General features: G+C 43.1%; 1 non-coding gene across 1 annotated transcript; it reads right to left on the bottom strand.

Moving 5' to 3' along the window:
* Positions 1-9896: 9896 nt before the first annotated feature.
* LOC118527680 (U2 spliceosomal RNA) lies at positions 9897-10087 on the bottom strand. Its single transcript, XR_004913225.1, has one exon. It is a non-coding gene; the product is annotated as a U2 spliceosomal RNA (small nuclear RNA).
* Between the last annotated feature and the right edge of the window lie 1680 nt (positions 10088-11767).

The following is an 11767-nucleotide window of genomic DNA, read 5'->3' as shown; positions in this document are numbered from 1 at the left end:
ATCAGGATTTTGTGATTCTCTTTGCTGAACAAGCTTCATTTTGGCATTGTGTACCCTTCTGAGGTCCAACTATGGTACTCATTTGATCCCCATAAGTTGTGATGGTATTTGATAAGAAAAAATAAACCTTGCGACAGAATAAGCATTAACTGACTCAAACACTTTAAGAGTTCAAAGGACAGTGCAAAGTTATTTATTGTCAATAAAACAAGATTAAGTTCAAGAGGGTTTAAGCTTGTTGGTCTTAAAAATAGAATGAACTCTCAGCAAGGAAAAACACTTTTTTCTTCAAGTTTAAAATGTATTTTTGAATTGAATGCATTTTGAAATATCAGTCTGAACCCATGATGTATTTTATCTTTTAAAAAAATTTTTTTTAGCTCTGTCCACTAGGGCTTAGAAATGACCCACTAGCAATGAGTAATACCATTTTATACTAAAATAACCAGTCCTCCTTGAAAAAAATGGCTGATTCCAGGTCCAAGGCAGGAAATGTCATACCAGATAGCAAGGAATCTTTCAAAAATAATTAAAATTGAGGGGCACTTGGGTAGCACAGTCAGTTAAGCATCCAACTCTTGCTTTCAGTTCAGGTCATGATCTCATGGTTCGTGATGTCGAGCCCCACAAGGAGCCCTGGGTCCAGCCTGGCTCAGCCAGGAGTCTGCTTGAGATTCTCTCCCTCTCCACTCCTCCCTTCTAAAATCAATCAATCAATCAATCAATCAATCAATCTTTTTTTAAAAAAGAAAAATTACTAAAGTTGTATTAAATGGGCTCAGGATCCAACTTCAAGAGGCTACTTGCCTAAGATAAGACAATTTAAGCATCAATAAAATTTCAGTGGTTTGAAACATAAAATTCATGAGTTCATATGGATACCAAAACAAACAAACAAACAAAAAACCAACTAACCAATTTTGTCACCATTGGAAAATGCTAGGAAACCAATCCATTATTTTGAAAGCTGGTAAATAAAGGGAAAGAATCAAATACTTATCTCACTTTCCTGTATGAACTATACCACTGAGTAACCAAAGAGGAGATTAGGGGAATTTTCACTTTACAGAAACATTCCAGATAATGAATGGAGAAGGAATGTTTGACTTAGAATATCACCATATTACAACCCTTAGAGTATTAATGGATCTAGACACTGAACATCAAAGGCTGCTAACATCCTAAAAACAGAAACAATTTGCCATTGTGTGCCTTCTGATGGAAGAACATACCAGACAAATCTAAGCTGAACTTGGTCAAGTCCCCATATCCATATTTTCTACAAACTTCTTTTCATATGATCCTGTTCTTTTACCAAAAAGTATGATTTCTTCCTCAATCTCTCTGAGGATTGATATAGTATATTTGAGATGTTCTTCATTTCAGTGTTTCCTCTATTATATTTTTGGAGTTCTCTTTCTGGTTGAGTCTTGTTTGTGTGTGGTGATTCTTGTTTCATATTTATATTCAATGTTTGATGATTCAAATGTTTGATTCTTGTTTCAGATTTACATTCAAGGATCTAGAATGAACAGCATAATTCTCTACAGATAACCACTCCTTTTTTGCCTCTCTGTAGAAGTGTGTTATGATTACAGAAGCCTGCCTCATTAGATTATGGGGGAGCAATGACACATAGAGGAAGTAAGGAATGTGAATATCAGATCTTCTGGGTGAAGTGTCCCACTATCTCTCCTAGTAGAACCCTAAGTCATCTAGGGAATTTCACCCATTTATCTGCTTAGACACTCTGGCAGCCTCTACATTTCTGAACGTCTACTTGAGGGAATCTAAAGGTAAATGCCATAGTCAGCTGTGTTATCTCCTTTCCCCCTTCATCTGTTGCCTAGAGTTCTTGGCTGTAGTTCTGATGTTCTCTCCAGCCCCAGGATTCACACCCTGGGCCTTTGCCTGGCAGACCTTCCACTTTATTTAGACAGAAGTCCTTAGGACTTTAGCCTGGGGGTGGGTGTTGCTACTACCAGTTCCTTGGTGATCACTGGTCCAGTGGTTCTGGAAACAGTTCTGTAATTATCCAGGTGACCATCCAAGAGCCCATACCTCTGTATTTGGTGGCTCAAACTTAGAACTTTTCTGAGGCTTTTGGTATAGATGCATCTGTGCAGTTGTTTTCTCTGTGTGTCTTTTGGGCTATAAATTCTACTTAGATTTCTCCACCAATCCTGTTCCATATTCTATCTTCCAGGAATTCTTCAAATAGTATGATTTTTTCATGGCAACCTTCCTGGTTTCTCAGTGAGACTTTGGGTGGGAGGAGACATAGATGCAATGTTTTTAGTTTATCTTCTTTATTTCTCCCACAATAGTTTTTCAAAGATAATGTTTTTTTTTAACTCACAACTTATGACCAGATATTTTTAACTCCTAATATGGTCCATACCCAGGCCTGGGGGAGAGAAAATGTAAAATAACCACAGGGACAAATGAATTTAGCATATGGAAAGACCTAAGAAAGTAGTATAACCTCACCCATAGCAAGTATTTTCCTCACTTCTCGAAGATGTTAAAGGTCCTCTTTTCTCCCCAATCCTAGAACTGCTAACCATAGGGATTTCCTCAGTTCAACATCCCAGTGGGAGCTACCTCTTGGACACCCTGCAGTCTCTCTTCTTTGCTTCCTCCTCATCTGAGCAGAAACACTTCATTGTCTTGGTACACCTGGCAGATCCTGACCCCAAGTGGCTTGGTCAAATGATCTCCAGCATCTCAACCCTGTTTAAACCATATATCCAGACCAGACAGCTAGTAGTGATCAATACACCTCTTAAAAACTATCTTCTTTTAAAGGACCTTAAGAAAAACTTTCATGACACCCCGGCCTATGTAGCCTTCCACTCCAAGCAGAACATGGATTTTGCCTTCCTCATGAACTTTGCTACCAACCACTCTGACTATTTTCTGATGATCGAAGATGATGTGAAATGTGCTCCAGGATTTGTCACCCAGATAGCTACTATAGTGTCTGCCTGGGAAAACAAACCTTGGATGACTCTGAACTTCTCTCAGCTGGGCTTCACTGGAAAACTCTTCCGTACTAGAGATCTTCCCTGCTTAGTTCATTTCCTTCTCCTCTTCTACCAAGAAATGCCCTATGACTACCTCCTCACTCATTTTCATGAACTTCTCACGCAACCAACACCCATCCAATTCTTCCCTTCCCTTTTCCAGCACATGGGTAATTACTCCTTCTTTGACAGCAAATCCAAATTCAAAGATAAAGAGACTGAGGAAAATGACCCTGGTTCTCCCAGCAACCCTGCTGCTTCCATCTACACTAGCCTGAAGGTTGCCAATGGCTCTGTTCTCATGAATGCCTACAGCTTGGATAAGAATTTCTTTTATACCAAATCAGCTGAGGCTGGCAGTCATCTGACTGTGGTTTTGGATGTACCTGCCAAAGTGTTCCGAGTTCAAGTGCTGACTGGCTCTCACCTAAAAAACAAGAATCAGCTGGAAGAGGGACAAGTAGAACTGGGCTATGATGCTACTAATAGGGTCAATGACTGTGATGACTATATTCTGCTGGGGCTACTGGAAAATGGCACGCTGAATAAGCAGGTATTATCTAATGAGTCTGGGAAGAAAGTAAAATGTGTGAGATTGCTTGTGACGGCCACTCCACCCTCTGGAATAATAGTCAGGCACATCAACCTGTGGATTAAATGAAGTTAAATAATATTTAAGAAGCCAGGCACCTGGGTGGCTCAGTTGGTTAAGGGTCTGCCTTTGGCTCAGGTCATGATCCCAGGGTCCTGGGATCGAGTCCCGCATCAGGCTCCCTGCTCAGTGGGGAGCCTGCTTCTCCCTCTCCTCCCTGCTGATACTCTCTCTCTCGTGCTGTCTCTGTCACTATCTCTCTCTCAAACAAATAAATAAAAATCCTTTTTAAAAATTAAAATAATAATAATAATAATATTGAAGAAGCCATTGGGAGTTCTGGGAGGGATCAGGTTGGAGGTTAGACTCTGTAGAGGTTAAAAAAAATTAAAGTCTTGAAATTGGTTAAGGACATCTCACTCTTGGGTCCTTTCAGGATTCTTAATACAAAAGACACAGCATGCTGAAAGGCAGAGTGAAGGTAACATCCTCTTGGTCCCAGAGAGCCACTAATGGAAGAGGCAGGATTTTTAACCCTTCCCTGGTTTTCTATGCAAAAGGATCTACCATCCAAAATTCTTCCCTTGGGGCAAGAACACTAGACTTCTAGAAACAACAGGAACATGCGGATAGGACTGACTGATGCTCATATCCGGAGACTCTAGCAGTGCATGAGAGAAGACAGAGGATCTTTCCAACAGCCAAAAAATAGAGTCATTAAAGGCTGAACTTCCTACGTGACCAAAAAAATTGGTTGGTCAGGAGAGGAACATGACTATTTTCTCTGTGATTTCATTATCCCATTATGAGGCAGTCATTCATTTGATAAATATTTATTGGGTAACCTTTATATTAGGCAGAGTTTCCTCCTACATGATCACCTAATATGTCAGGGTATTCCTTTTTAAATAGCATCAAAATTATTAAAAAGTAATTTTCTGATTTTTGGTTGCTCCTGTCTCCAGCATAGTCTTATCTCTGGGACTATAAGGTAACTGGGATGTTTCTGATAGGAAAAACTGGATATTTTACCAACATTTTTTCAGTTCAGTTTTGGTATGAGACCTCTATTCCAGGAAAAATCTGAGCTCTGAGCCCTGAGCCCTGAACTCAAATAATGTGCAGTGTCTGGTTTTCACTAGCTTGAGAACTATAATCCATGAAGGTGGGGATAAAGGAAAAAGAAAAGACCACTTTAAGAGGGATATTTGGGAAGAAATGAAATAAAAAACCAAGCAGCATGTCCAAATGAGTTGTAATAAAAATGGATAGAAAGAGTTGGGGGATTTGGAAACAGAATAATGGGATGGAAACAAGGAGAGGGATGCGGGGGAAGCCAAACAAGGATGAGGTAGAAGCTTTGGGAACATCAAATGCAGGGAAATGGGACAAGTGTATATGGTAGGCATAAAAATGCATTGTTGAAATCGGCTACAAGCAGCATGACTAACTGACCGCTCCACTGCTGTTCTCTGGATGCCCCACAGTGTTGGTGTCAAGGCCATACTTCCCACAGAATGCTCCCAGCCAGTAAGTGACTATAGCAGGGGTACTAGTAAGGCCCATTCTGGTAAGATGGGGGACTCCTCCAACAGGTGACATTGGCTCAAGGACTCTCCATCACGGCTTGGAAGCTTTCTTGGAACCATGCTGCAGTCCTAGACTCTTAGCAATTTCTTCCTTCTCCGTCACCTTCCACAGTTGTCAGACCTTCACTACACCCTGTAGCCTTCTCCTTCTCCCTCCACTAATAAATCTCTTGGATGTCTAATCCCATTTTCATGTCAGCTTCTTGGCAGGTGTGAACTAATACAAGGGGGTACTGAGAGTACTCTGCAGAAGTGGATAGTAAGGTGAGGATTTGGGACTGGTTACTCGTGACCCTCAGCAAGTTGTGGAAATAGAGGTTAAAATAGGTAAATAGAACATGTCATCGCTATGGACAAAATAGGCAGATGAGAAGACTGCTTCTTAAGATCTACAAGCAAGAAAAGGCAAAAATGGAGGAACAGGAGGTTGAGGACAGTCTCTTGCTTAGTTCCTGGACTCAAGCCAATTTTCAGGCCTATATACATTGACAGAAGAAGTGGCCAAATCCCTAGAAGGAAGACCCTGTAACAATATATCCTGTAACGATTCCCCAGTTTCTTTTACCGAAGGGACCTATAGCCATTTGCTTGGATAATTGCACAACTGGGGAAGGGGAATATCCAGACATTTTCACAACTATCGCACACAAGTTCTGGGTTGATATTGATATCCAGAATCAAAGCATAATCATGGCCTCCTGTTAGAGTGGGAACTTAAGGGGACCACATTATAAATGGTGTCCTTGCCAAAGTCATGCTTATAGCGGAACCACTATGTCTACAGACCCACTCAATGGTCATCCTTCCAGTCCCTAAGTGTATAATTGGAACTGATGTATTTGGCAGGTGGAGTAACTCCACATTGGATCCTTGGTCTATGGGGTAAGAGCTATCATAGAGGAGAAGGCCAAGTGGAAACCTCTGAAACTGCCCCTACCCCTGGCCAAGATAGTAAATCGAAAATTATTCTATGCCAAGTGGGGAAGGGAAGGATGACAGAGATTAATGTCATTAGTAGAGACCTAAAGTATAAATTGTGGAGGTCCCTATAATATCTATTTAATTCACTAGTCTAGCCCCTGCAGAAACCAGCTGGCTCCTAAAAAATGACCGTGGACTACCACAAGTTCATCCATTTAGTAGCCCTGATCGCAGCTGTGTATCAGATATGCTGTCATTGTTAATGCAGATTAATATGCCCTTGAGCACATACTATGCAGCCATTGACTTAGAAAATGCATTCTTTTCTATTCTGATTAGAAAAAAAAATCAGAAAGACTTGACACTCACATGAGTTGACAATATTCATTCACATTTTTTGCCCCACAACTATGGAAACTCGGGGGCGCCTGGGTGGCTCAGTTGGTTAAGCATCTGCCTTGGGTTCAGGTCATGATCCCAGGGTCCTGGGATCAAGCCCCACACTGGGCCCTCTGCTCAGCAAGGAATCTGCTTCTCCCTCTCACTCTGCCTGCCACTCCCCCTGCTTGTTCTCTCTCTCTCTGTGTCAAATAAATAAAATCTTAAAAAAAAAAAAAAAAAAGAACAATGTAAACTCTCGTGCCCTCTGTCATAATATAGTCCAAAGAGATTTGGACTGCCTAGATATCCCACAGAACATCATACTGATTAGACAAGACAAGTAAGTGGCTACATGCTGGAGGTCTTGGTAAGAGGGTAAAATTCAGGAATTTGCCACTTGAGTGAAGTATTTTAGAGTCCAGTGGCCAAGGGAGTACCAGAATATTCCCTCCAAACTAAAGGCCTGGTAGGCCTCTTTGGGTTCTGCAAGCAACAGTTTCCAAATCTAGGAATGCTACTCTAGCTCATTTACTGGGTGATACTGAAACCTGCCAGCTTTGAATGTGTCTTGGAGCCAGAAAGAGCTTTGCAGCAGGTCCAGGTTGCAAGACAAGAAGTTTTGCCACTGAGATCATACAATCCAGCAGACCTCATGGTATCAGAGGTTATGCTGATGGGAAAAGATGCAGTGTAAAGTTTATGAAAAGCCTCCATGGGAGAATCACAATGCAGTCCCCTAGGATTCTGGAGCAAGGTCAAGCCATTTGCAACAGAAAATTATACACCTTTTGAAGAACAGCTCTTGGCATGTAATGAATCCTGATAGATACAAAATGCTTGAGCATGGAGCACCTGGTGACCATGTGTCCATAACCTCCCATTATGAGCTGAATTCAGTTATACCCACCAAGTCATAAAGTCAGACGGGCCTAGCAGCTGTCCATCAAAAGATGAAAATGGTATATCTGGGATCAAGTGGGGCCAGAAGGCAGAAATAAGCTGCCTTGGTGGATAATTCATACCATCCAAAATAAGTACACCATACCCTCCCCCAGCTCATACCTATAGCCATACGGAGGGTTCTATATTACTAGCTGAAGGACAGGGAAAAGGCCCAAGCTTGATTTACATATAGGTGTGCTCTACATGTGGGTATAAGCTGAAAACAGATGGTGGTTGCATTATGGACACATTTAGGGGTGATTTTGAAAGATAGCACAGGAAAATCTTCCCAATGAGCAGAGTTCTAAACAGGTGTCTGGTCATTCATGATTTCTGGACAGTGACAAAAGGTCTAACTGTCTTATAAGGGGCCTAGAAGGGAAAGGACTAGAAGCCTGCAGATACAAAGGACTGGGATAGAGGAATGTGGAAGGACATATGGGCATGGGCACAAAGTGTGAAAATTTTTGTATCACATATTAATAACCACCAGAAAGCATCCCCATGGAAGAGACTCTGAACAACCAAGTAGACAAATGATTCAGCCAGGTAACATTAGGCAACATGGAAGTGGCACAATGGCCACATGAATAGAGTGGCCGTGGGCACCTGGGTGGCTCAGTCGTTAAGCGTCTGCCTTCGGCTCAGGTCATGGTCCCAGGGTCCTGGGATCGAGTCCCGCATCGGGCTTCTTGCTCAGTGAGGCGCCTGCTTCTCCCTCTACCCCTCCCCCTGCTTGTGGTCCCTTTCTCACTGTTTCTCTCTGTGTCAGATAAATAAAATCTAAAAAAAAAAAAAAAAAATAGAGTGGCCATGGGGGCAGATATGAAGACTACATAAGGGCTCAAGAGCATACACTCCCAGTTACCAAGACTGACCTAGCTATTGCTACCATTGAATACCTAACCTGTCAACAACAGAGACCAATGTAAGTCCCCATTATGGTCCTATTCCCTGAGAAGACCAGCCAGATACTTGGTGGCAAGCTCCATCTTGGAAGAGCCAGCAGTTTATCCTCATAGGAATAGGGATCTACTTTGGGTATGGGTTGTCCTTTCCTGCCCACAGAGGCTCAGACAGGACCACTGTCTAGGAGCTTATGAAATGCCTGATCATCAGCCATGGAATTGCACACAACATAGCATCTAATCTGGGGACCCATTTCACAACAAAGGAGGTACGGAAGTGGGCCCCTGACCTTGGGGTCCACTGGTCATATCATATGGCACACCATCCAGAAGCAGCTGACCTCATAGAGCGCTGGAGTGCCTTTCTAAAGGTACAGCTGAAGGAAGTACTAGCTCAGAGATACTCTGGAAGTATGGGATGGCATCCTTCAGGATGCAGTATATACATGAAATCAGAGGATCTAAATGATTCCCCAGAAGAAAGAATATAGGGGTCTGGGAACCTAAAGGTGAAAGCAGGAGAGGGCCCCACTTACCATCACTCCCCATGACCCACCAAGGGATTTTGTGCTTCCCATATCTGCAACTCTGGACTCTCCAGAGCTGAAAGTGCTGATTCCCAAAGAGGTTGCACCCTTGCCAAAGGACACAGCAAGGGCCTATTGAACTACATGTAATAGCTGCCATCAGAGCACTTTGGACTCTTTGTGTCCCGAGACCAGAAGACAAGTAGTCACCATTGTGTGAAGAGTAACTGTCCTTGATCAGCAAGAGGAGGTAGGGTTACTTTTACACAGAACAGAAAACAATACATATGGAATCCAGGTGACCCACTTGGGCACCTGCGGGTACTCCCCCGCCCCACTGTAACTGTGAATGGACATTTGCAGCAACCCTAGTACAAGAAGGTTTGTGACTTACAGGAACTCAGACCTCTTAGAAATGTAGGTTTGGGTCATACCACCAGGGAAGGGAAGCCACCAAGACCTGCCAAAATAATAGCTGAGGGTGAGAGCAGTTTCGAATAGGTGGGAGAGGAGAATGAAGAGCAGCATGAGTCGTGGCCCTGATGCAACTACAGCAATGAGTGCTATAGCTCGCTCTTGAGGTTTCCCCTCAGGAAGAGAGACCAATGGGAACTAGGGAGGAGCTGCTCCCCAACGTGAACGGAGAAGTAGATCTGTGTGGTGCAAGGGGTTGACTACAGCAGCCACGAAAATGTGCTGCTCCACTCTCCTGCTGTGAGGAGCATAATTCACTGAAAGACTAAGCATACTTCCCACAGACTGTTCCTCACCAGGGACTGAGCACATCAGGGTTACTAAAACAGGCCAGTTCCAACAAGATCAGGATTCTTCCACTGGGCAACTTTGGCTTGGGGACTCCCCATCAGCCTGTCTGAGGTTTCTTGAAACTGCACTGATGTACAGGCTGTTTTCTACCCAATCTTCCCTCCCTCCCCCGATGTCAAACTTCCATTGCATTCTTTTTTCTTTTTTTTTTTTTCTTATTTTCGGAACACCATTTATTCCCCCGAAGGGGGTGCACCGTTCCTGAAAGTACTGCAATACCAGGTCGATGCGTGGAGTGGACGGAGCAAGCTCCTACTCCATCTCCTAACTCCAAAAATCCATTTAATATATTGTCCTCGGATAGAGGACGTATCAGATATTAAACTGATAAGAACAGATACTACACTTGATCTTAGCCAAAAGGCCGAGAAGCGATTTCCATTGCATTCTTGAAGGCTATAAATCCCAGTAAATCACACACATGTAATCCCACCTTGGCATTGAGTGGATTCAACCCAGCCTATACTGCTCTTTTGCATAAATTAGAAAAAGGCGCTCCTCCTAAGGTGGCTGGCTCCCAGTTGGAATACCCAAACCAGGGTTTATAGTGGTGGATTTCAGTTCCCTACCACTCCCCTCGTGCAAAACACAATCTGTGCAACCACACAGACGTGGAAGCACTGGGCTTTAGACTTTCAGCTCATAAATGGGGTGCATTTCTGATACAAAAGGGGATCATCCCAGGGGCACCTGGGTGGCTCAGTCAGTTAAGTGTTGGACTCTTGACTTCGGCTCGGGTCATGATCTCAGGGTCGTGAGATCAAGCCCTGCAACAGACTCTGTCCTGGGTGTGGAGCTTGCTTAAGATTCTCTCTCTCTCCCTCTTCCTCTGCCCTTCTCCCTGCTCTCTCTCTCTCTCTCTAGTCTTTTTTTCAGTAACTATTTCTTTTTTGTTTTTCTCTTACTGTATTGTCCCCACCCATCTTGTATGAGTCTCTACATCAGGCTGTCTTTTATTGACCTTCTGTCCATTTTAAAAGAAATTTGTTGTGTGCTGATCGGAAAATACAGTTGGTTACTCGTGATCAAAATTAAGTGGGGATATCCTAAGACAGCTGAGCAAAGTCTCCCAAGAGTTAGAGCCCAGAAATGCAAATACCAAGATCCATGGCCAAAGGCAGGAGCAAGGCAGCATCTATCAATAGCAGACTCTTAATAAATATTTCTTCTCTTGACTTAGCCTCACTTCCTCATATGTAGGGATACTAATATACACATTCAATGGCATTTATGAGGACTCAATAAGAACACATTAGCAAGTGACTTCCCATTCCATCTCTACCATGTCTGCCACAAAAATTGCTCAGTAAATACTAACTTTCTCTCGAGTCTTTTTCTTTGCATTGTATCAGAGGTGGTACTGAAAATTTTAAAATTAGATGGAACAAGAACACTTCAATTAAAACAGGCACTGGTTGGGACACCTGGGTGGCTCAGTCGGTTAAGTGTCTGCCTTCAGCTCAGGTCATGATCCCAGGGATTGAGTCCCACATCGGGCTCCCTGCTCAGTGGGGAGTCTGCTTCTCCCTCTGCCTGCCGCTCCCCCTGCTTGTGCTCTCTCGCTCTCTCTCTCTCTGACAAATAAATGAATAAAATCTTTAAGGAAAAAAAAAAACAGGCACTGGCCCCAGCACTAGGACAGGGTCCTAGAAGTCCCCTGAAGTGCTAATTCTTAACTCTTGTTGCTAGGTCATGGAAGGTCTGGGGAGAAGTAGGGAAGGGAAAGAGATGCCTCCTGGGACACTGGACCACACCCAAGGGCAGGTGTTTACTAATTGGTTAGTAACTGGGTTGAACATCAGCCCTGTATTACTCATAAGAGTCTCACAATCTGGATCAAACTTCTCAGACTCATATCCTTCTACCTCCTGCAGCCAAAATTCAGATCGTTTAATATGCCCTTTCCCTTAGATTCACCTGGAAAATTCCCAATCAGCTCTCAAATTCTAGCTCAAATGTAATCTCCTCTGGGAAGTTTTTCCTGATCACCCAGAGACAGAGTTAACATCTTTCTGCTATTTTTCATAATATATTATGCTGAACTCTACCATAGCAC

Source organism: Halichoerus grypus, chromosome 7 (assembly GCF_964656455.1).
Source record: "Halichoerus grypus chromosome 7, mHalGry1.hap1.1, whole genome shotgun sequence".
Classification (NCBI taxonomy): Eukaryota; Metazoa; Chordata; class Mammalia; order Carnivora; family Phocidae; genus Halichoerus; species Halichoerus grypus.
The sequence above is the reverse complement of the archived record's forward strand: the minus strand, read 5'-3'. Positions and strand labels throughout refer to the sequence as shown.